The sequence below is a fragment of the Medicago sativa genome, chromosome 8, assembly GCF_051527215.1.
Source record: "Medicago sativa cultivar Bolivia chromosome 8, Bolivia_mono, whole genome shotgun sequence".
Classification (NCBI taxonomy): domain Eukaryota; kingdom Viridiplantae; phylum Streptophyta; class Magnoliopsida; order Fabales; family Fabaceae; genus Medicago; species Medicago sativa.
The window spans coordinates 35,353,287-35,376,266 of NC_140756.1; the positions used below are offsets into that span (position 1 = coordinate 35,353,287).

Below are 22,980 nucleotides of genomic sequence, written 5' to 3' on the forward strand. Positions count from 1 at the left end.
ACAGCAAAAATACAAGCCAGAAACCTATGAAGATTGATACGATTCAGTGGAAATGTGAATCGATTCATGTGAGCCCAAGATGAAGAATGATGTGATTCAACCTTTTATGAATCGATTAAGTGCAAGTCAGAAAGATTTTATATTGCGATCCAAAATATGATGAATCGATTCAATACTAATTCGATTCAAATTTTTGTGAATCGTTTCATTTGAAGTCAGAAACTTCAGATGATAACGATTCAAGGCATGATGAATAGATTCAGTCAGTGAAAAATGAGACATGGCTAATTTTCAAATAAGCAAGCAATGCCCATGACACAATTGAATCCTAGGATACTGAGACATATATGCTGGGTGTTTTATCATGCTATATATATGCTAGAAAAATGAACAACAAAACGATCAACAAAAGGTAAACTAAGGAACATCATCAAAAACATATAAAGTAAAACTATATAGGCTTCAGATTTAAGGAGCAAGCAATAGATTTGTTGACTCTAAGTTATGCTTTGTCTCCTAAGGATAAATATAAAGCTTTTGACGTTGACACCATATGTACTCTTGTTGAAAAATATTATCCCATGGATTTTAGTGATCAAGAGAAGATTAATTTGTCATTTCATCTTCGACATTTCCTTTTTGATACTCGCAAATCATCAACTTTAAAGAATTTATCAACTATTCAAGAATTGTGCTCATGTTTGGCTACCACTAGACAAACCAAAAAATACTTCTTGGTTAATAAGCTGTTGCGCCTTATTATGACTCTTCCAGTTTCTACAGCCACAACTGAAAGATCTTTTTCAACAATGAAAATTATCAAGTCTAAACAAGATATGACATGGGTTTCTAGCTAATAACATGTCAGTTTTTATTGAAAGGTAAATTAGTGCATGTATTAGTTCTGAATCAATTATTGATGATTTAGAGTCACTCAGAAAGCGTAAAGTGTCACTTCGATTATGTAATGATCGACTTACTATATTATGTAGTTTAAATTTTGAACAATTGATTTATGGTTTATAACAACTTAAATGTGTTGTATGCAATATGATTTAAATATTTTATTTTATTTTGATTGCGACCAGCCTAAACCTTTTTGTCTGGCTACATCAATGATTGGAGCAGTCATCATGGAAAAAATTTATACTGATTGCTCTGAGACAAATCTAGGAGCAACTTATGAACATAATGAAGAACATATTTTCTTTGAAAATCGTGAATATGATATCGCAAAACTTGATGATGAACTCAATGACAATTCATTTGTAATCAAAGGGAATCATATAAATGAATCCATTTGGTTTTCTATATGAGGTAGCCGCCATCAAAATATTAAGCAGTTTGATGGCGGCGACCTCATGTAGAAAATCAAATGGATTCATTTATATGAGGCCCTTTCATTACAAATGAATTGCCATTGAGTTAATCATCAAGTTTTGAAATATCATATTCACAATTTTCAATGAAAATATGTTCTTCATTATGTACCATATGTATATATTTCATTGTTTATTTCTCTAGATTATCATTTAATAAGTTAATACCAATTCCCATAAACCAAATAAATTATGTGTAAAGATAATGTGTAAAATTATGAATTCTATCATCAAGACGTAACATACATGTAGAAAATAAGTGATTTTGCTCATATAAGTAAAAGAACTAATTTGAGAAAGTAATAATCCGTGACAACCACATTATTTTTCACCATACTCACAATAATCTTCTTTGAGCGTTTAATTTGTTTTATGATGACATGCTGTCATTACGTAATTTTTAGGACTTATTGTGACATTTTGATAGAGTTCTCATGCAACTTATACTGTTATGGAGTGCAAAAAGCTGAAATATTGAAGTCTGTTTGAAGCAAATCGCGCCACGCCAATTTCCAGCCTTGCCGCGATTTCAGAAGCAAAATTACAACCTCCCTGTTTGAGGGAAATCGCGGCACGCCAATATACAAGGCGCGGCGCGATTTTGATGGGTCAGGCCCATGACTTCTATAAATACTGCACTCAATCTGAAGAACAAGGGTGACGATTTTGGAGAGCAAAGTGCGATTTTGAGACATCGGAGACGGCTAGAAGGGCGATTTCTTCAACCTTTTACCAATTCATGTATGTTTTAATTATTTCATTGATTATGCTATTTGTAAACTCGATTATGAGTAGCTAAATCTCTTAGAGATTAGATCCGAGATGAATCTTTGTAACCCTAATTGACACATGTTGCTGTGAAACTCTATTTTGTTTATGAATTCAATTCTAGTTTATTCAATTCAATTGTTCTTAATTCTTTTTATATCTTGATCACATATAACCTGATTTTGTGAGAATGAATGACCACTGACCATGGCTTTCGACTTATACCTAATTGAATTGTTCTAATAAACAGGGTTAGTCTAGGAATAGATAATCGTTTGTTAGTGATAATAGGTTAACGTTCGGTAAAACCTTCAAGAATTATTAGATCACCCAAGGGATTGGGGGCTGTAGTTTGAGAAGAGGGTTCTAACTCAAGGGATTGATTAGAGCTATTTTGTTAATCATCGTAAATTAGAAGAGGATTCATAACAAATAGGTGCAGTAGACCAATTAGGGGAACTTAGAGGATTCGACGGATCTGATCTCATCTCTCTCCATATTTTCTTAATCAAATCTCTTCTCTTTTATTTGATTTCATAAAATCAAACCAAATCTACTCCCTAGTGGCAAAACTAAAATTAACTTTACACACCCTATTTCTATAACGCGATTGAATTATTGAAGTTAAAAACAGTCCTCGTGGGATCGATATTTTTACTACTTCGATAGTTATTGGTATACTTGCCAAACGTCTATCAAGTTTTTGGCGCCGTTGCCGGGGACTGTTAGATTTATTTCAACAAGGCAATTACGTTATAATTTAGGGTTTTTGCAATTTAATTTTCTGTTTTTATTTTAAAATTTTCTGTTTCAGTATTCATTTGATTACTCTTTATCGTGTAGCGCTACTAAGGTATTTTGCTGTTTATGCGAGGTAAACAGAGCTCTGACGACTTAGAGTACGATCCGGAAATTGAAAGAACTGCTAGAGTACTTCGGAAAGCTGTCCGGCTGCAAAGGTTGTCTCATTCCTTTCCACCGGGTGTTCGAGAACAAATACCGGAGCCACTCTCAACTGAATCTGAAACAACTGCTTCTCCTAAATCTGCTATCATGGGAGAACCTGCACCAAGACCTAAGCTAGGAGACTACGGGTTAGCAACTCATCGCGGTCAACTGACCCACACTTTTCAACCAGCTAACCCCGTTGCTTTTGACATCAAGACAACTGTCCTCAACGGTTTGAGGGACAAACAATTCGATGGGACTGAAGCTATGAGTCCACATGAACACTTGAGCCGCTTTGCTGAAACGTGCGAGTTTTGTGTGCAACCAGCCACCGTGACTGAAGCACAAAAGAAACTATGGCTATTTCCTTTCACCTTGACGGGAAGAGCAAAAGATTGGTTGCTAACAATACCAAACGGGACTGTCCAAACATGGGAAGATTTAGAGCTGAAGTTCTTAGAGAAATATTTCCCTATGTCTAAGTATTGGGAAAAGAAGATGGAGATCTCTAACTTCAAGCAAGGAGAAGGTGAATCATTGTATGATGCTTGGGAGCGATTCAACTTGCTTCTTAAGAGATGCCCTAATCATGAGTTCACTGAGAAACAATATCTCCAAATCTTCACTGAGGGGGTAACACCAAACACAAGGATGTTCTTAGATGCTTCCGCGGGAGGTAGTCTCAAGAGCAAAACTGATCATGAAGTCCAAGCTTTGATAGAAAACATGGCTGGAAATGAGTATCGTGCTGAAGCTAAGAAGAAGGAAAGAGGAGTGTTTGGGGTTAGTGAACAAACTGCTATCCTTGCTAACCAAGCAGCTATGAACAAACAAATAGAGGCTCTAACTAAGGAGTTTCAAGGCTTCACTTTGGCCCACAAGCAACAACAAGTAGCTGCAATCAAGTGTGACTTATGTGGTGAAGAACATCCCAATGGTGAATGTGTACCAGAAGGATCTAGTGAGGAAGCTAACTACATGGGAGGATATCAAAGGCAAAATCAATACTACACTTCAGGAATCAACAAGCATCCCAATCTAAGCTACTCAAATAACAACGCTTTGAACTCTCAAATGCTTGCTCCTCCACAACAACAACAAAGAAAGCCTTCAGCTCTTGAGGAAACTATGATGAACTTCATGAAGATGACTCAAGGCAACTTTGAAGAGATGAAGAAAAGTCAAGAAGCTGAAAGAAAGAACAATGAAGCTTCCAGGAAGATGCTTGAAACTCAGTTGGGGCAATTAGCTAAGCAATTGGCTGAACAAAACAAAGGCGGATTCTCAGCTAACACTAAAGAAAACCCTAAGAATGAGTCTTGTAATGCTATTGAATTGAGGAGCAAAAAGGTTTTGACACCTTTAGTTCCAAAAGCTCCAAAGAAGGTTGATGATGTAGTAGTTGAGATAGAGGAAGATGGTGAAGTTGAAAAAAATAATGAAGGTGTAGTTGAAAAAGAAGATGATCATGGAGTAGTTGAAAACGAAAGGAAGAAAAAAATAGAGGGAGAAAAAAGTGAGAAGTTAATTGATGAAGATTCAATCTTGAGGAAGTCGAAGAGTCAAATCTTGAAAGATGGAGATAAACCACAAGTTATTCCATAATATGTGAAGCTTCCATACCCTCACTTAGCCAAGAAGAAAGAAAAGGATGAAGGTCAATTCAAGAAGTTCATGCAACTTTTCTCACAACTTCAGGTGAATATTCCTTTCGGTGAAGCTCTCGATCAAATGTCGTTGTATGCTAAGTTCATGAAAGACTTGTTGACTAAACGAAGGAAGCCTAAGGATGATGAGAACATAACACTTTCTGAGAATTGTAGTGTTATTATTCAAAAGAAGCTGCCACCTAAGCTGAAGGATCCTGGAGCTTTCACTATCCCTTGTTCAATTGGACCGGTAGACATTGGTAGAGCTTTATGTGACTTGGGAGCAAGTATCAATTTGATGCCTCTTTCAATGATGAAAAAGATTAAGTGTGGGGAACCAAAACCAACAAGAATGACCATTACTTTAGCTGATCGGTCAATCTCTTATCCTTTCGGTGTGCGTGAAGATGTGCTCGTCAAAGTTAATGACTTGGTGTTTCCGGCAGATTTTGTGATCTTAGATATGGCTGAAGATGAAGAAATGCCACTCATTCTAGGAAGACCTTTCCTTGCAACTGGTCGTGCTTTGATTGATGTTGAACGTGGAGAGTTAATGTTGAGATTCCATAAGGAGCAGGTAGTTTTCAATATCTTTGAGGCAATGAAGCACCAAGATGAGAACCCCAAGTGTTACCGGATTGACGTTGTTGAAGAAACAGTCGAAGATAACTCCCTTGAATCTCAACCTATTCAACCTATGGAAGGAGAAATTGTTAAGTCTAAAAAAGTGGTTGAAGATGTTGGGGTTAAAGAGTGTGTTAAGCAACTTGAAGGAAGCACAGATCAAATGCAGCAAAAATCATCAGGAGACATCCTTGACAACAAGTATGGAGGATTGGAAACTTGGAACAATATAACGAAAACTACTCTCGCTGGTCCATGTGGTATATTTGATTACAAGAGGATTCCCTTTGGTATGCGTAATGGGCCGGCTACTTTTCAATGGTGTATGCTTTCAATCTTCTCTGATACAATAGAAAGAGCTAGGAGATACTATGACAAAGGGGTGGTAAGGAACAAGCCGTTTGATAAAGCTGTGGATCTAAGGAAAGCTGGTGCACAAGGAACTTTCAAGGGTAAGAAACAACAGCTGAAACTGTACCGTGAAGGTGTACTCCCAAACAATGAAGAGGGAGAGATATCAAATGATCCTTAGGGATCGTCATCAGTCAAGCTAGTGACGGTAAAGAAGCGCTGAGTGGGAGGCAACCCACTATTTATTTTTCAGGTATGATTTTATTGCTTTCAAAAACAAAAACACAAAAATATTTTTCTTTTCTTTTCTATACGAGGCAGGAAAGTTTAAAAAAAAAATTGTTCAAGTGTACCTCCTGCCAAGAAAATCATGTAAGGTACTGATGTCTTGCATGATTCTCTCCTCAAAAGTTTTTCAAAAATTCATTGACCTCAGGCACTTTTCAAGAAAACCAAATTTTTGGCCTGAGGGAGCCCCCTGTTTTGGCAAAATCGCGTCGCGCCTATATATGGCCGCAGCGCGATTTTCACAAGCAGCAAACAAGACTCCCTGTTGTGCCAAAATCGCGGCACGCCTAGCCTTAACCGCGGCGCGATTTTGGCTGTTATGTGAAAAAAATAGTCGTTGGAACTATCTGTTACTAGCCGTTACAAATTTTGCCCGTTATTGACCGTTGCCACTTGAAATCGCGATGCGCCTATATATTGGCGTGCCAAGATTTTGCCCAAACAGCCTATAAATCCTTCACTGTTCATCATCATTTTCATTCCATTCTTCCTACTTTTCTCTACCAAAACTTCCCTAAACTTCCCAGTCACGAATTTTTCACATCTTCATCTACTTTATCACTTCTTAAACATCATCAAACCACAATCCTATCACAAATTCATCAATCCAAACCACCATCAAACCCCAATCATTCCCAACTTTCCCAAACTTCACAAAACTTCCCTTTCACCATCTTCCTAAACCACAAATGGCCTCCAACCAACGAAACACCCGCTCAAAGAAAGCCACCAACCCCAAGCCATCCACAAGCAAATCCAAACGCCCTCGTACCGCATCCGAACCACCCGAAAACGCCATTCATTTCATCAATGACCAAGCCCAAGAGTTCCATCAATCTATGAAGAGTTTCGAAGTCATAGGGGAGAGGAAGTTTGATTTCACAAGGCTTGTGAAGTATCCATTCTTTGAGGCCGAATTACGAAGGAGAGGGTGGACGAAGTTGAATGAGATGATCGATGAAGCAAACAACAAAACGGTGATCGTCGAATTCTTCGCAAATGCACGGGTTTTTGAAACACCCTTCCAATCTTTTGTTAGGGGCAAATACATTGATTTCAGCCCGGATGCTCTTAATGCATGGCTGAATGTTCAAGCACCGGAAGAGTGTTGGGTTGAGAAATTGAGGAAGAAGAGATTAGGCATTACGGAGGATACTTTTGATGAGATCATCACCACAATGTGTAGGCCTGGGTCGACTTGGAAAAAGTCCCGGATGCTTACTTATGTTGAGATGTTACCGATACCCAAGGTGTGGGTGTCCTATTTGGTCCAAACTCTTGAAAGTGCCTCTTGCACTTCTGAAATTCCTCTCAAGAGGGTGCTTGCTGCCTATGCCATCATCAAGGAGTACCCTATAGATATTGGCCGCCTCTTGGCCAATAGTCTTCATGATCTAGCAACCGGTAACACCACACAATTGGGGCATGGAAGCTTAATTAATTGGTTGTGTGAGCAAGAGTTTGTGTCGGCATATGATAGTGATCTCAACACCAGCAACATGAAGCCGATCACCGACTCAGTCATGGATGGATTCGTGAAGAAGTATGAGGGCTACATGAAAGAGAGAGAGAGGGAGGCAGCAAGGCAACAACAAATGGAGCAAGGAGGGAGTAGTAGCCAAGGGGGTTATGCTCCTCTTCACCCAAAGCTTGAGGAATTCATGCATGTTCAAGCTAATTGGATGACGGAGACTTCGGACCAGCTGTGGGTGAACCGTCCTAGGTTCTCAACTGCGTTTGCTGCGGAGGCTCAACTGAATATGGGTCCGATTAATGGGTCTTATGAGAGGTTTGGAGGCTCCCGAGAGCGCATGGAGCAGTATTTTACACATCAAGAGGAGTATGGTATGCGCATGAGAAGGGAAATCACTGATGATTTCAATGCCACCGAGCAAGATCAAGGGGATGGCATCTTTGAGGGATTGAGGACACCAAGGGCTGGACACTCGGATGATGATGTGAACATGGGCTGATCTACTGATGGATTAGCATTTTCTGCTTTGTATTTTATTTTCAGTTATTTTCTTTTGATGTATTTTCTTTATTTTCTTTTTATGTCGAAGTCCATTGAACTTATTTCCCTATTGTAATTGCTCCTGCACTTGTTTAATTAATGAATTTGTTTTGTTTCATGTGACCTATTCCAGTTTAGTAACAGTTGTTTGATGAAACGGTATTCCAAAAATTTGTTTTGTGAGCCTTTTTGAAGCCTACCCTGTTTTCATTTATTGAATTTATCCTTTCTTAACCAATTGTGAGCCGGTAGGATTAGAACTTTTTGTTCGGTGACAAACTACAAATGAAGCCTAGAGCCTTTTTAGGATGATTACCTTGAAATTTTAAATTTGAGTTAGGCTATGTAGGATGTTGCTTGATATTAAGTTTGGGGTTGCCTTTGGAATTTGCAACCTACTAAGTTTGGGGTGGGGGTATTAGAGAACAAGTGATGAAAAATGATGAAAAATGAAAAACATACACAAGGTGTATCAAAAAAAAAAGAAAAGAAAAAGAAGAAAGAAATTGAAAAAGGGGCACACAATGTCATTTCCGAGTAACTTCAAACTCGATGTGTCCCAAGCTTTTGATAAAGTTATTGAAAATGTTCTCTAGGTACCTAAGTTTTGTTTCAAATAGGGATTGGGGGATTGAATCTTGTTTTACACTTGTAGGAATGCCTAACTCAAATTTTGTGTAGCCTACTTATCCAAATATATCCCACCTTTCACCTAAGCCCCGTTATAACCCTAAAGACCTCAAAAGTGTGTAATGATATTGACTTTGATTGATGTTTAGAAACTTTTCAAGCGTATGGTAATATGTAGACCTGCATGTCGACTGGTAGAACCCTATTTTAATTTGATGTGAGGAGTTGTGAATTGGTGGATGCGAACAAGTCAAACTAGCTCATCTTTAGCTAGAAGGAGAATGAACTTTTGGGTACTATCGTTTTGTTAGGTAACTGTTATTTTACTGTCGTTTGTCACTGTTGCAAGCAAATTCCTTGAGGACAAGGAATGGTTTAAGTTTGGGGTTGTGATGACATGCTGTCATTTCGTAATTTTTAGGACTTATTGTGACATTTTGATAGAGTTCTCATGCAACTTATACTGTTCTGGAGTGCAAAAAGCTGAAATATTGAAGTCTGTTTGAAGCAAATCGTGCCACGCCAATTTCCAGCCTTGCCGCGATTTCAGAAGCAAAATTACAACCTCCCTGTTTGAGGGAAATCGCGGCACGCCAATATACAAGGCGCGACGCGATTTTGATGGGTCAGGCCCATGACTTCTATAAATACTGCACTCAATCTGAAGAACAAGGGTGACGATTTTGGAAAGCAAAGTGCGATTTTGAGACATCGGAGACGGCTAGAAGGGCGATTTCTTCAACCTTTTACCAATTCATGTATGTTTTAATTATTTCATTGATTATGCTATTTGTAAACTCGATTATGAGTAGCTAAATCTCTTAGAGATTAGATCCGAGATGAATCTTTGTAACCCTAATTGACACATGTTGCTGTGAAACTCTATTTTGTTTATGAATTCAATTCTAGTTTATTCAATTCAATTGTTCTTAATGCTTTTTATATCTTGATCACATATAACCTGATTTTGTGAGAACGAATGACCACTGACCATGGCTTTCGACTTAGACCTAATTGAATTGTTCTAATAAACAGGGTTAGTCTAGGAATAGATAATCGTTTGTTAGTGATAATAGGTTAACGTTCGGTAAAACCTTCAAGAATTATTAGATCACCCAAGGGATTGGGGGCTGTAGTTTGAGAAGAGGGTTCTAACTCAAGGGATTGATTAGAGCTATTTTGTTAATCATCGTAAATTAGAAGAGGATTCATAACAAATAGGTGCAGTAGACCAATTAGGGGAACTTAGAGGATTCGACGGATCTGATCTCATCTCTCTCCATATTTTCTTAATTAAATCTCTTCTCTTTTATTTGATTTCATAAAATCAAACCTAATCTACTGCCTAGTGGCAAAACTAAAATTAACTTTACACACCCTATTTCTATAACGCGATTGAATTATTGAAGTTAAAAACAGTCCTCGTGGGATCGATAGTTTTACTACTTCGATAGTTATTGGTATACTTGCCAAACGTCTATCATTTTACACCACAAGCCAAACGATTTTCAATAAATAATTGTCACTTGAAACACTAACCATGGTCTATGACAGAAACACATTCAACAAGGCATAACTTAACCAATAATACTTAGGTTATTCAGACTAAATAAATGGACAAAGTTTAATTAGGTGAAGTTTTTCTGCAAATTCAAGTATTTAACAAAGTATAGCATGGAAATCAAGTCAGAATCATAATAGAAGGAAATTACATTCAATTTCAAACACTAATTTTGGTTTCAATTTCCCTTTTGTTTTGATTAGGGTTATGTAAAATTGAAGGTGAAAGCAAATTTAAAACCAAATTCATTAACAAATAGAAGGAAATCAAATCGTAATCAGTACCAAACAAAAGGAAATTGAATGAATCAGTACCTTACAACAATTAGGGTTTGTGGAGTCAGATGAAGATAGCTCTGAACTGAAGAATCAATACGAACAGAGGAATTGTGGAAGCAGTGGAGGATGGAGTTGGATGCGGCGGTGATGGATGGAGGAGGAGGAGTGGTCGCGCTGTCGCGGTGGATGGAGGAATGTTACAAAGAAAAAGGATGGACGGATCGCGCACAGGTTTTTTTAGAATGGAGAAGAGGAAATGAAAAGGGCATTGATAATTCTCATAATAATCGAAGGGCAATATGGTAATTTTCTGAATATAAAATTATTATTTTTTAAATGGGGTTGCCATGTCTCCCCCTTGCACCCCTGCTTCGGCCACCGCCTCCAATTGAATCATTGTTCCGTCAAAGAAAAAAAAGTAAGATAACCTAGTTATTTTTATTACATTGCAATTAATACACAAATGTCACAAAGCTTCCGTATAAATAGCTTCAAAAATCATAACTAGCTTGCACAATGAAACTAGTTAATTTTAGATCAAGATAGTATATCAAACTTCATAGAGCTTTTACATACCAGATCCAAATATAATCATCATTACTTTTTTATATACCAGATCTAATCATTTTTTTGTTTACCGTCATGTTTATTAAGCTAACTAATTAAAACAAATTGAAAAGGAAGAAAAGCTTCGGTTTTGAAAAAGGATGAAAACTGTTAGAAAAATTAGGTTTTACATATATCTGATTTCATAAAGCAAAACAAGTCGTTCTTATTTTTTGTTATCTATACTATATATAAAGAAAACAAACTCTTTCAACACTTTTGGGTTGATTTTTTTTCTTTCAAAAATGCCCTCAAATTTTAATACAAATAACACATGTAACAATATATATATATATATATATATATATATATATATATATATATATATATATATTCTCCTTTATCATTTAAAAAGTGTAACAAACTAGCGGAGTATATTTATAATTACTTTTCATTATCCCAAAATATACCCTTAAACAACTTTTTTTATAAGATTATTTTTAGTGTCATTGAAAACAAATTAGATTTTTTTTGTTATATTGTTAGTGTCATTGAAATAAATAATCATAATTAGTTTGGATTGTTATAACTTGAAAGAAACAAATATTTATATTTTTAGTTTTAATACAAATCAAAATTTCATAAAAAAATATCGTTAATAATTTTCAAACGTTAGCGTAATAAAAAGAGCGGAAATAAAAGTTTAATTAAATTAAATCATCCTCACGAGATAGTAAAAAGCAGCATGGAAAAATTAAACCTTTAGTCTTTGCACATTTAAAACGGTACAAAACCCATATAAATTGTACTCCAGCAGTATAACAATGATAAACCCTAATCAAGATTTTATAAAATTGGACAAACATACAATCAAGATTCAAGGATAATTATAATTAGAAAAATATAAAATTGTGTTTCAATGATATCATTGATTTTTTATGAATCAATTATATCATTGATACATTAAAATTCATAATAAAATAAAAATTATTATTCTTGTTTAATTTGACTATATGATTTCTTTATTATAAGGATAAAGTTGACAAAATATTGTAATAAAAATTAGATAGACATTGCTAAGCAAAATTTTCAGATAATACATGTAACATGAAGGGAATCATTGATAAATAATTTCACCACGAAAATCAATTGTTTCAGTTACAAAGTTGATTTCTATCTATCAAAACCGGATCAGTGATGAAACTCTATCATTTAGAAATTAGAAAACTCTACTATTTAAGTAACTTGAATTCATAATCCTTCAACTCAATAAGTGATGAAAATCTGAGTTTTGAAATCAATTATCTCAAACTTTCAAAAAACCCAAAAGTGTCAATTCTCAATTGTTTCCCATTCTGTTCGCTGTCGTGGATTACCCAACTCGAGGAGTGTCACCGTATTGTTTCTTCTCATCCATCAGAATCATCCTTTGATCACTAAGATTTATGTTTTGATTTTATTTTCAAAAATACACTTTTTTTTCCGTATTCTTATCTTTGATGCATTCTATCAAATCTTTCAAAACGCTGGAGTCATATTCTGTCAACACAAGTCTGATCAAGTATGTTAGACACAGTTGACAAATTATACTTTGATTCACAAAGGTATCATGCCTCAACAAGATGTTCAGTGAGTCTCATCGTTTAGGAGACAATCTAAAATACAACCATTCAATGTCAAAAAATGTCGAGGTTCTAGAGTAGTCTAAAGCCGTCCTTGGCATTTCAAATATCCACAAAGACAAGGACTCAAGGAGATCCTTCTCCGGGAACAAGCTCATAGTGATAATTATATGTCAATTCTTCACCCAAAGCAATCTGCTAACAAGTTGCATCATGTTATTTTTTTGTCTTATCAAATCAATGCTCACCTGTTATTGATGAAACCTAGACACATTTCCATATGTAGTAGAATCAATGACATATCAGGAATGTTCCTCGACCAATCTACTCATATGGTTAACACAAGCATTGATGTCAAAGAAATAACTGCAATTTTCTTTGCTATATTCGGTATTAACACATGCCAAGTAAGTAAAAAGGAAGAAACATCAGGCAACCAAAAGAAGAAACTACATCTTGCAAGAAATGTAAACCTTCCGCGTCTGTTGTGAGCCTCCTGCTCTTCTTAAATTTCACCAATGTACTCATACATGAACGTGCCACGCAAAATAGCCTCACCAGCCCTTACTCCCCATCCCTGTGAATCGGATAACAATCGTCAACATAAAAAGCCTTTTGAGAGTGATTGTGAATTTATTAAAACAAGAATAGTTGCCACCTTTTTCTCTGTTATAAAGACTTCTAATTTAACGCGAATTCCATTCTGCAATATTTTGTTTGGACAGGTTTTATTGCATCCTCACTTATCGTTACACTCAGACAATATTACCTTCCTAAAGTTTTCTAGAGAAATTTAGCCTTGTAAAAAATTAGTTATAAACTAATAAATACAGTAATAGAAAAGAGAAATAGAACACACACATTAGTAGTGTTTAAATAGTGCTATTTAATTTTAAATACTCCCTCCGTCCCTATATATAAGCACCCTTTGCCTCTAATAAAAGGATGCTTATATATAGGGACGGAGGGAGTATTAGGTAATTCTAAAAAAGTAAATAAAATATCCTACAAAATGAATATGTTAGGATTTTAGCATACTCTTGATATGGTGTTAAGAAACAATTCTTAACCAACATATTCAGAACTGCTTGGATTAGGGAAATATTGTAGTTTACAATTAGTGGAAATAGTTTACCTCCAATATGATTCGACCATTTACATCGTATGTGAACCTTCCGGCCATTAGTTTCCCGGATATGTCTTTTTCATCATCAAAATGGTATACATGACAGCAAGTAGAAGATAAGCAATCACAACACAGTTGCAGACCCTTCAAACAAAATAGTAGTTTAAAATTGTCGGTAAAAAAAACTATAAGAATAAAGTGTTTTTTCTTTGAAAACATTCTCTAGCTTCAATTTTTTTTTTAATGTCAAAATCTGTATGCTTGTGAGTTCTCGATGATAGAATTCCATCCGATTTAGCTCCTTTATAATACACATAGAAGCTATTTATGAAAATAAATGAAACAAAAAACATTTATTTTCGTATACTAGAAATGAACTCCTGTATCATTAGTGATTGAACGTAGAAAAATTAAATCAAAGATAAATACATCATAATCAAGATTAGGTGATCGATCAAGCATCGGCTTTGTCACATAGGTAAACATTTCCCAAGGCTTAGGAAAATTTACATATTGCTCTTGCTCAAAAAGATAATTTAGTACTTTTTGATCTATTACACATATAACTGGAGTGGATATAACTGGTGTTATGTCCTTACATAACACCATAGCCTTTTGTGATGACCCTAATCTGATACAGTGTGCATTGACGACAAAGTGAAACTCATCTCGCTCCAATTCATTGGTTGCAAGATCTGATGTAGTTGCCGATTTTTCCTTAAGGTGATCATTTGAAAGTGATGCCAAGGGAGAGACTAAGATTTGTGCGTTGCATCCTCTTGGAATCACAAATTTCTCCTTCAGTGAGGCTTCAAGATTGTCTTTGCAGCAAGCAGTGCAAGCAAATGATAAAATATTAGAAGAAAAAAAATATTTTCAGCCTCTAAGCATTGAGATTTTTCCACTTTAGCAATATTTGTGTTGAATTGTTTGGTGTTCATTATTGTCATTTGGATTTGTGTTGAATTGATTGCAAATTGAAGGATTTCAATTGGGTAGGCATACTGCTTTTTCAACTGTTATTCTCCACTGATTCCGCAATACTGATTGGTTTCTACCACCGATAGATTTCAATTCAATTGCTTGTTCTATTAATTGGTGACATCGATTTGGGTTAGAATTTGTGGGCATTGAGCGCTGCCATTCACTATTGCTTTGATCGGTGAGTACCATGGCCGAATTATGTGTAGCCAAAAAATCTTTTATGGAGATTGTCTTGAATTCTAATGTTTGGTAGAATGAGCCATTTCCGCTTCCAGAGGTTAAAGGCAATTCACTTTGTATCAAGATAACTCACCAAGAGTATGATATTAATCTGAAGGATTGTCAACAAAAACTTCATGGACGATTGGTGCTTAACAAAGGAGACAAACCATATGGAGCAAAGGAAGTCTCGGTGAAGTTACTGAAAATTTGGAAAACATAACATCTTTGGCGTCTCATCTCACTTGGTAGGGGTTTCTTCGAATTTATGTTTAGATCAGTGGATGATCTGAGGACAGTTTGGTCACAAGACACTGTCAATATAAAAAACAGGTTTGGTTCGGCTCTCAAAATGGACAAGGGTGTGGTTATGGTGCATAAGCAATCCTTATGCACCATACATAAGTCTTGCATAAGTCCAGCCCATTAACCAACTCAATTGCTTCCTACACACACCCCCAAAGAAAACCCAACCCGGAAACAAACAAAACCACCAGAAATAATGTGTTGCAATTGCGACGTCGTTCATTCACCTGTGTTCATTCATTCATCATCATCATCATCATCTAACCATCGGAAACAACCGTCGTTCACCACCGTCATTCATCATCTAACCACTGGAAACAAACTTCCAACACCGTTGTTCACCACCTCCAATTGCGACGTGCTCCGACGTGCTGCCAAACTTCCAGACGTGCTTCGATGTGCTGCCCCTTGCTCGCCGCTCCGACGTAGTTTATCCGGCTAGGTCACAGCGTGATTGTGACGTGATTTCACCGGCGAGGTTGCACGAATTTCACCCTTGCTCGTGCTCCGACGTGATTTCAATTTATGCCTCGTTTAGTTTAATTGTGTTGTTTCACTGATTACTTCCTTAATTATGCCTTTTTTAGTTTGAATTTTCAATTTTCCGTTTTAATCAAGGGTTTATGTCTTATAGTGTTTGTGTAAGTAATACATTGATCTTCACTGCTTGGAATATTGGTTTTGATTTGTTCTTATTATCTTGAATATTTAGTCATTATTTAGTGTTCTATATCTTTATTTATTTTTTCTTATTAATTGATGATAATTTACATTTCTTGCTACAAAACATGTAGATTCTCAGAGATGGTAGGTGGTCTAAAGAAGATGCTGCAATTTTGGTCCCAGGTGATATCATCAGCATTAAATTAGGAGATATCATTCCTGCTGATGCTCGTCTGCTTGAAGGTGATGCTTTGAGTGTTGATCAGTCTGCTTTAACCGGAGAATCTCTTCCGGCAACAAAGAATCCCTCAGATGAAGTGTTTTCTGGTTCAACTGTTAAGAAAGGTGAGATTGAAGCAGTTGTCATTGCTACTGGAGTGCACACATTTTTTGGTAAAGCTGCTCATCTGGTTGACAGCACCAATCAAGTTGGTCACTTTCAGAAAGTCCTAACATCAATTGGTAATTTCTGCATTTGCTCAATTGCTGTTGGAATACTGATTGAGCTCGTTGTCATGTATCCGATACAACACCACAAGTATAAAGACGGAATTGATAATCTTTTGGTTCTATTGATTGGAGGAATTCCAATTGCTATGTCAACTGTTTTGTCTGTTACCATGGCTATTGGTTCTCACAGACTTTTTCAATGCTTGGAGTTGTGTTGTTTCACTGATTACTTCCTTAATTATGCCTTTTTAGTTTGAATTTTCAATTTTCCGTTTTAATCAAGGGTTTAGTGTTTATGTCTTATAGTATTTGTGTAATACATTGATCTTCACTGCTTGGAATACTGGTTTTGATTTGTTCTTATTATCTATGAAACACGGTCGCACCGGACACGAAACTGACATGTTTACACCTACAAAATTTTGATAAAATGACATTATACAATGAAATCACATATTATTGGTACATTTGTTGTTTGTTACGTATTGATGATTATATTTTGTTACAAAACCATTAGACAATTATTTTGGTTTCATATAGAACACTATCAAAACCATTAAACCATACTTATGGTTTCAGTAAAAGTCATTATTTAAAATTGTTTATCAATAATAATTTTCATTATTCTTTTATTTTATAAACCATTAGACCATTATTTTTCTTTCAACTACAAGTATATCAAAATCATTAAACCACAATTATACTTAGACAAAGGCAGAAATTCGTTTTACAACGGAAGAAACAAAAGAGAGACGATGGAGCTTATAAAAAAAAGTGGTTACTGATTGATTAATTCACATTAGGTAATTGTTTTAAATATTATAAGTGTAGACTATAGTTAGTGAATAATGGTTTAAATGTTTATCACATTTTTTCTTCTATTTTATTACAAAACCATTAGACAATTATTTTGGTTTCACATTGAAAACTATCAAAACCATTAAACCATACATATGGTTTCAGTAATAATTTCAGTGTATAACATCATAATCATTATTTAAAACCATGTACCAATAATAATTTCATCGTTTAAAACCATTACACAATTATATTGGTTTCACATACAAGACTATCAAAACCATTTAACCATACTTATTGTTTCAGTAATAATTCCATCATTTAAAACCATTACACAATTACATTGGTTTCACATACAACAATATAAAAACCATTAAACCAAACTTATTGTTTCAGTAATAATTCCATCATTTAAAACCATTACACAATTATATTGGTTTCACATACAAGACTATCAAAACCATTTAACCATACTTATTGTTTCAGCAAACCATAGCCCTAAGTTTGTCTCAATTCATCAAAATTCAGTCATCATAGCCGTAATAAAATTAAATTACTTGTTCATTCGTCATTCGTCTTCCAGGCTGAAAAATCTATTTAAACTCTAAATTGAACATTCTTGGACAAAAAATAAAATAAAATGAACATTATATGAAACATATAAAAAGAAACTACTCCGGATATATAGTGTCACTTTCATCATAAACTTGATACAAATTCAGAAATTCATCAACATCTTTATACAAACTCCAAAAGAAATATTAAAACTCCATAAACTTGATACAAATCTAGAAATTCATCAACAACTTTATACAAACTCCAAAAACAACATTAAAACTCCAAAAAAAAAAACATTAAAATCAATCACTACAATTTAATAGCACAAAATTCTCAATCAGGTAAAGATCCCCAGAACCGCTACACCAGAAACATTCAACCCCGGAAAATGAAACCGTTGCAACACAATTGGAAACACAATGAAAACTCGCTCCCAACACACCGTCTGCAAAACGAAATCACACTGACAAACCTCAATGCACAGTTGCAGATATGCAACATTCCTCCTAAGCCACTGTCATTCAAAAGCTCAATTATCTCCTCTTTTCTTCTTTTGCCATGTACTGAATGCATAAGCTCATATCCTTAGGTCTTTGCTTTGCATTTTCATCTTGTGCCTCAGTCTTTGCTTTGCATTTTTATCATCTGATTTTCCTTCATCAGAATCTTGTGCTTCATTCTGTTGTTTCTTTTTTTCATTCTTCTTTATGTACTGGTTCTTTTCTTTTCCCTTAGCCTCGTCTGATTTCCGCTCCTTATTTTTATCACCACTGGATGATGAAGCAGTGACATTCCTTTGCTCCTCCTCCGATTGTGTCAGTCTAATACTGAATGATGGCAATGGCCCTAGGTCCCTGGTTTTTTTCATCTGCATGATCACAGAAAACTATTAAGTACATCTAATGGTTTTGGATTACAACTCACAGAAACCATTTCCACAAAAAAATGGTTTTGGTATAATTTTAATGATGTACGGTGATGATGATGAAATATTTGACAAATGCAGGTGATTTTCTACAAATGTGGTACATTCTTCAAGCATAATATTTTGTAGTAATGTAACATGATCAACATTAAGCAAATTTCACATTATTCTACTAAACTATAGGTTTACAATTTTTCATAAATACATCAAAAAAACTATAGGTTTACTAAACTATTCGACTAAACTATAGCATGAAACTAATGCTTCCTATTTCTAGATGTAAAATTTTGGCTCTCAAATTATTGACTTTAATTTCAACATTATTTGGTAAAATGAGGGAATATGTGACATTAACAGTTGCAAATAAATTTCTCCTACGTCACTCGTCTTAGTACTACTCTCGCTGTATATTGCTTAATTGCACAGTTTTCATGAAAGGATATGACACATTCTTGTACTTTCAAGAATGTGCTGCAAAATAATTTGTAGCTAGTCTGAGTTTTTCTGTTGTGGAAAGACAGAATCTGTGACAGAAAATTGTTTTTTTAATCAATAGTGTCCCCATCAAATTCCATGTTATTGCCTTAGACCATTTGCAATGGCTCATTTAATCTGAGTTTCAACAAGCTGTGCCTTTCCAATGGTGTATTGAAAGTCTGTTGAATATCTTGATTCTCAAATTAGAGTTAATAATTTTCATTGCTGAAAAAGATATTTCAACTGTGGCCGTAGAAACTGGAAGAGTCAAAATAAGGTGCAACAACTTAGCAACCAAGAAGTGTTTTTTGGTTTGTCTAGTGGTAGCCAAACATTATCACAATTCTTGTATAATTGATAAAGTCTTCAAATTTGATGTTTGACGAGCATCAAAAAGGAAATGTCGAAGATGAAATGCCAAATTAATCTTCACTTGATCACTAAAATCGAGGAGATAAATATTTTTCAACAATAGTACATGCAGTGCCATTAAGCTGCTCTTGATCGCTAAAACTGAATGACAATCATTGAGGCCAAGAATCTCAATACCATGCTCTTCACAAAATGACACGACATTGGCAAACAATTACAAGTGTTGAATAACAGATTTAGTGCACAAGCATAGATTTGTTAAATCTAGGTTGTGCTTTGTCTCCTGAGGATAAATATAAAGCTTTTGGTGTTGAGACTATATGTACGCTTGTTGAAAAATATTATCCCATGGATTTTAGTGATCAAGAGAAGATTAATTTGCCTTTTCATATTTGACATTTCCTTTTTGATGCTCACCAATCAACAAATTTGAAGAATTTATTAACTATTCAAGAATTGTGCTAATGTTTGGCTGCCACTAGTCAAACCAAAAAATACTTCTTGGTTGATAAGTTGTTGCGCCTTATTATAAATCTTCCAAGTCCTACAACCACAATTGGAAGATCTTTATCAACAATGATAATTGTCGAGTGATAGAAGATTGGCAAGTGCACCAATAACTATCGAAGTAGTAAAAATATCGTTCCCACGAGGACTGTTTTTAACTTCAATTATTCAATTTCGTTATAAAAGTAGGATGTATAAAAGTTTATTTTGTTTTGCCACTAGGCAGTAGATTTGGTTTGATTTTAAGAAATCAAATAAAAAAGTAAAGATTTGATTAAGAAAATAGGAGAGAGATGAGATCAGGTCTTCGAATCCTCTATGTTTCCCCTAATTGGTTACTGCACCTATTATTACTAATGATTCTCTAGTTTCACGATAGTTAACAAATTAGCCCTAATCAATCGCTTGAGTTAGGACCCTCTTTTTAAACTACAACCCCTAATTCCTTAGGTGGTCTAATAATCATCAAAGGTTTAAGCACGTTAACCTAATATCACTAACAAACGATTATCCATTCCTAGACTAACCATGTTTATTAGAACAATTCAATTAGGTCTAAGTCGAAAGCTATGGTCAGTAGTCATTCGATCTCACAAAATCATGTTTATATTTGATCAGGATATAAAAAGCAGTAAGAACAATTGAATTGAATGAAAACTAGAATATCATTAATAAGTAATAGAGTTTCACAGCAACATATGATCAATTAGGGTTACATAGGTTCATCTCCGACCTAATCTCTAAGAGATTTAGCTACTCATAATTGAGTTTACAAATAGCATAATCAATGAAAGAATTAAAACATACATAAACTGGGTTAGAGATGATGAAATCCTCTCCGCTGCAGCCTTCTGGGTGTTAAAATCGCACTTTCGTTCTCCAAAATCGTAACCCCTGTTCTTCAGATTGAGTGCAGTATTTATAGAAGTCATGGGCCTGACCCGTCAAAATCGCGCCGCGCCATGTATATAGGCGTGCCGCGATTTCCCTCAAACAGGGAGGATGTAATTTTGCTTCAAAAATCGCAGCACGGCTTGAAATTGGCGTGGCGCGATTTCCTTCGAACAGACTTCAAATTTTAAGCTTTTTGCACTCCAGAACAGTATAAATTGCATGAGAACTCTATCAAAATGTCACAATAAGTCCCTAATATTACGTAATGACAGAATGTCATCACAACCCCAAACTTAAACCATTCCTTGTCCTCAAGGAATTTGCTTGCAACAGTGACAAACGACAGTAAAATAACAGTTACCTGACAAAACGATAGTACCCAAAAGTTCATTCTCCTTCTAGCTAAAGATGAGCTAGTTTGACTTGTTCGCATCCACCAATTCACAACTCCACGCAACAATATGAAATAGGGTTCTACCAGTCGACATGCAGGTCTACATATTACCATACGCTTGAAAAGTTTCTAAACATCAATCAAAGTCAATATCATTACACACTTTTGAGGTCTTTAGGGTTATAACGGGGCTTAGGTGAAAGGTGGGATATATTTGGATAAGTAGGCTACACAAAATTTGAGTTAGGCATTCCTACGGAAATTAAAGCACAAAATTCAATCCTTCGATCATTCACCTTGTGGAAATACAATCAATGCAAAGGTACTAGAGAATATTTTTAACATTTAGGGACAATCGAGTTTGAAGTTACTCGGATTTTCAATGTTTTGTCCCATTTTCATCATTCAATTTCTTTCTTTTTTTTTTTTGATACACCATTTTTATGTGTATATTTTGCATGACAATCTCATATTTCTTTCATTTTTTTGTTCTCTTATTCTCTAGTACCCCCACCCCAAACTTAGTTGGTTGCAAATTCCAATAGCAACCCCAAACTTAATCTTTAGCAACATTCTACAATGCCTTAACTCAGAAATTCATTAAGGGACAAGTCCTAAAAGTCTCTAGGCTTGTAATGTAGTTTGTCACCGAACAAAAAGTTCTAATCCTACCGGCTCACAATTGGTTAAGAAAGGATAAATTCAATTAATATCAGGGTAGGCTTCAAAAAGGCTCACAGGACCAAGCACTTTTGCCTCAGTGTGTAATTGACAAACACCAATCAATAATAGAGAAACAATGCAAGTTCTAGAAATGTAGTTGCATGGAAAACTAATCTAAATATAAGTAAATTGAAAAACAAATTTGGCAATGAACCTTATGGCTGAGATTTCTGGGAGTATGTGACTACCTAGCAACGCCGTACACTTCGCCTTTGAATCAAGTCACCCCTCCTTTAGAACTTTTGGAATATCGTTTCATCAAACAACTGTTACTAAACTGGAATAGGTCACATGAAACAAAACAAATTCATTAATAATAAACAAGTGCAGGAGCAATTACAATAGGGAAATAAGTTCAATGGACTTTGACATTAAAAAGAAAATAAAAACTGAATGTATTGAAAAACAAAGTAAATCTAGTGGGTTGCCTCCCACCCAGCGCTTCTTTATCGTCACTAGCTTGACTGCTAAGGATCCTCAGAGGTCCTTCAGAATGAGTGCCACCCTTCCTTTAGGTAGGTCGCCACCTAGGTATGGTTTAACTCTTTGTCCATTAACTTTGAAACTTCGATCTCCTTCAGGTGTCACTAGTTCAACAGCTCCATATGGTGACACACTTTTGACCAAGAATGGTCCAGACCATTTTGACTTGAGCTTCCCAGGAAACAGCTTCAACCTGGAATTATACAACAAAACTAGTTGTCCACAGTTAATATCCCTAGGCACTAAGTTTTTGTCATGATACCTTTTTTTCCTGGCTTTATAGATGAGTGCATTTTCATACGCTCTAAGCCTCATCTCCTCAAGTTCATTAAGTTTCAAAATTCTTTTCTTACCAGCGGCTACTTGATCAAAATTCAAGGCCTTAATGGCCCAATAAGCTTTATGTTCCAGCTCGACTGGAAGATGACATGCCTTCCCATATA

The 22,980-nt window shown here is 35.4% G+C and overlaps 1 pseudogene; it reads left to right on the forward strand.

The window, feature by feature from the left end:
- The first annotated feature begins 10,616 nt into the window (after positions 1-10,616).
- On the forward strand, positions 10,617-16,663 carry LOC146898773 (plasma membrane ATPase 4 pseudogene; annotated as a pseudogene).
- The last annotated feature ends 6,317 nt before the right edge of the window (positions 16,664-22,980 follow it).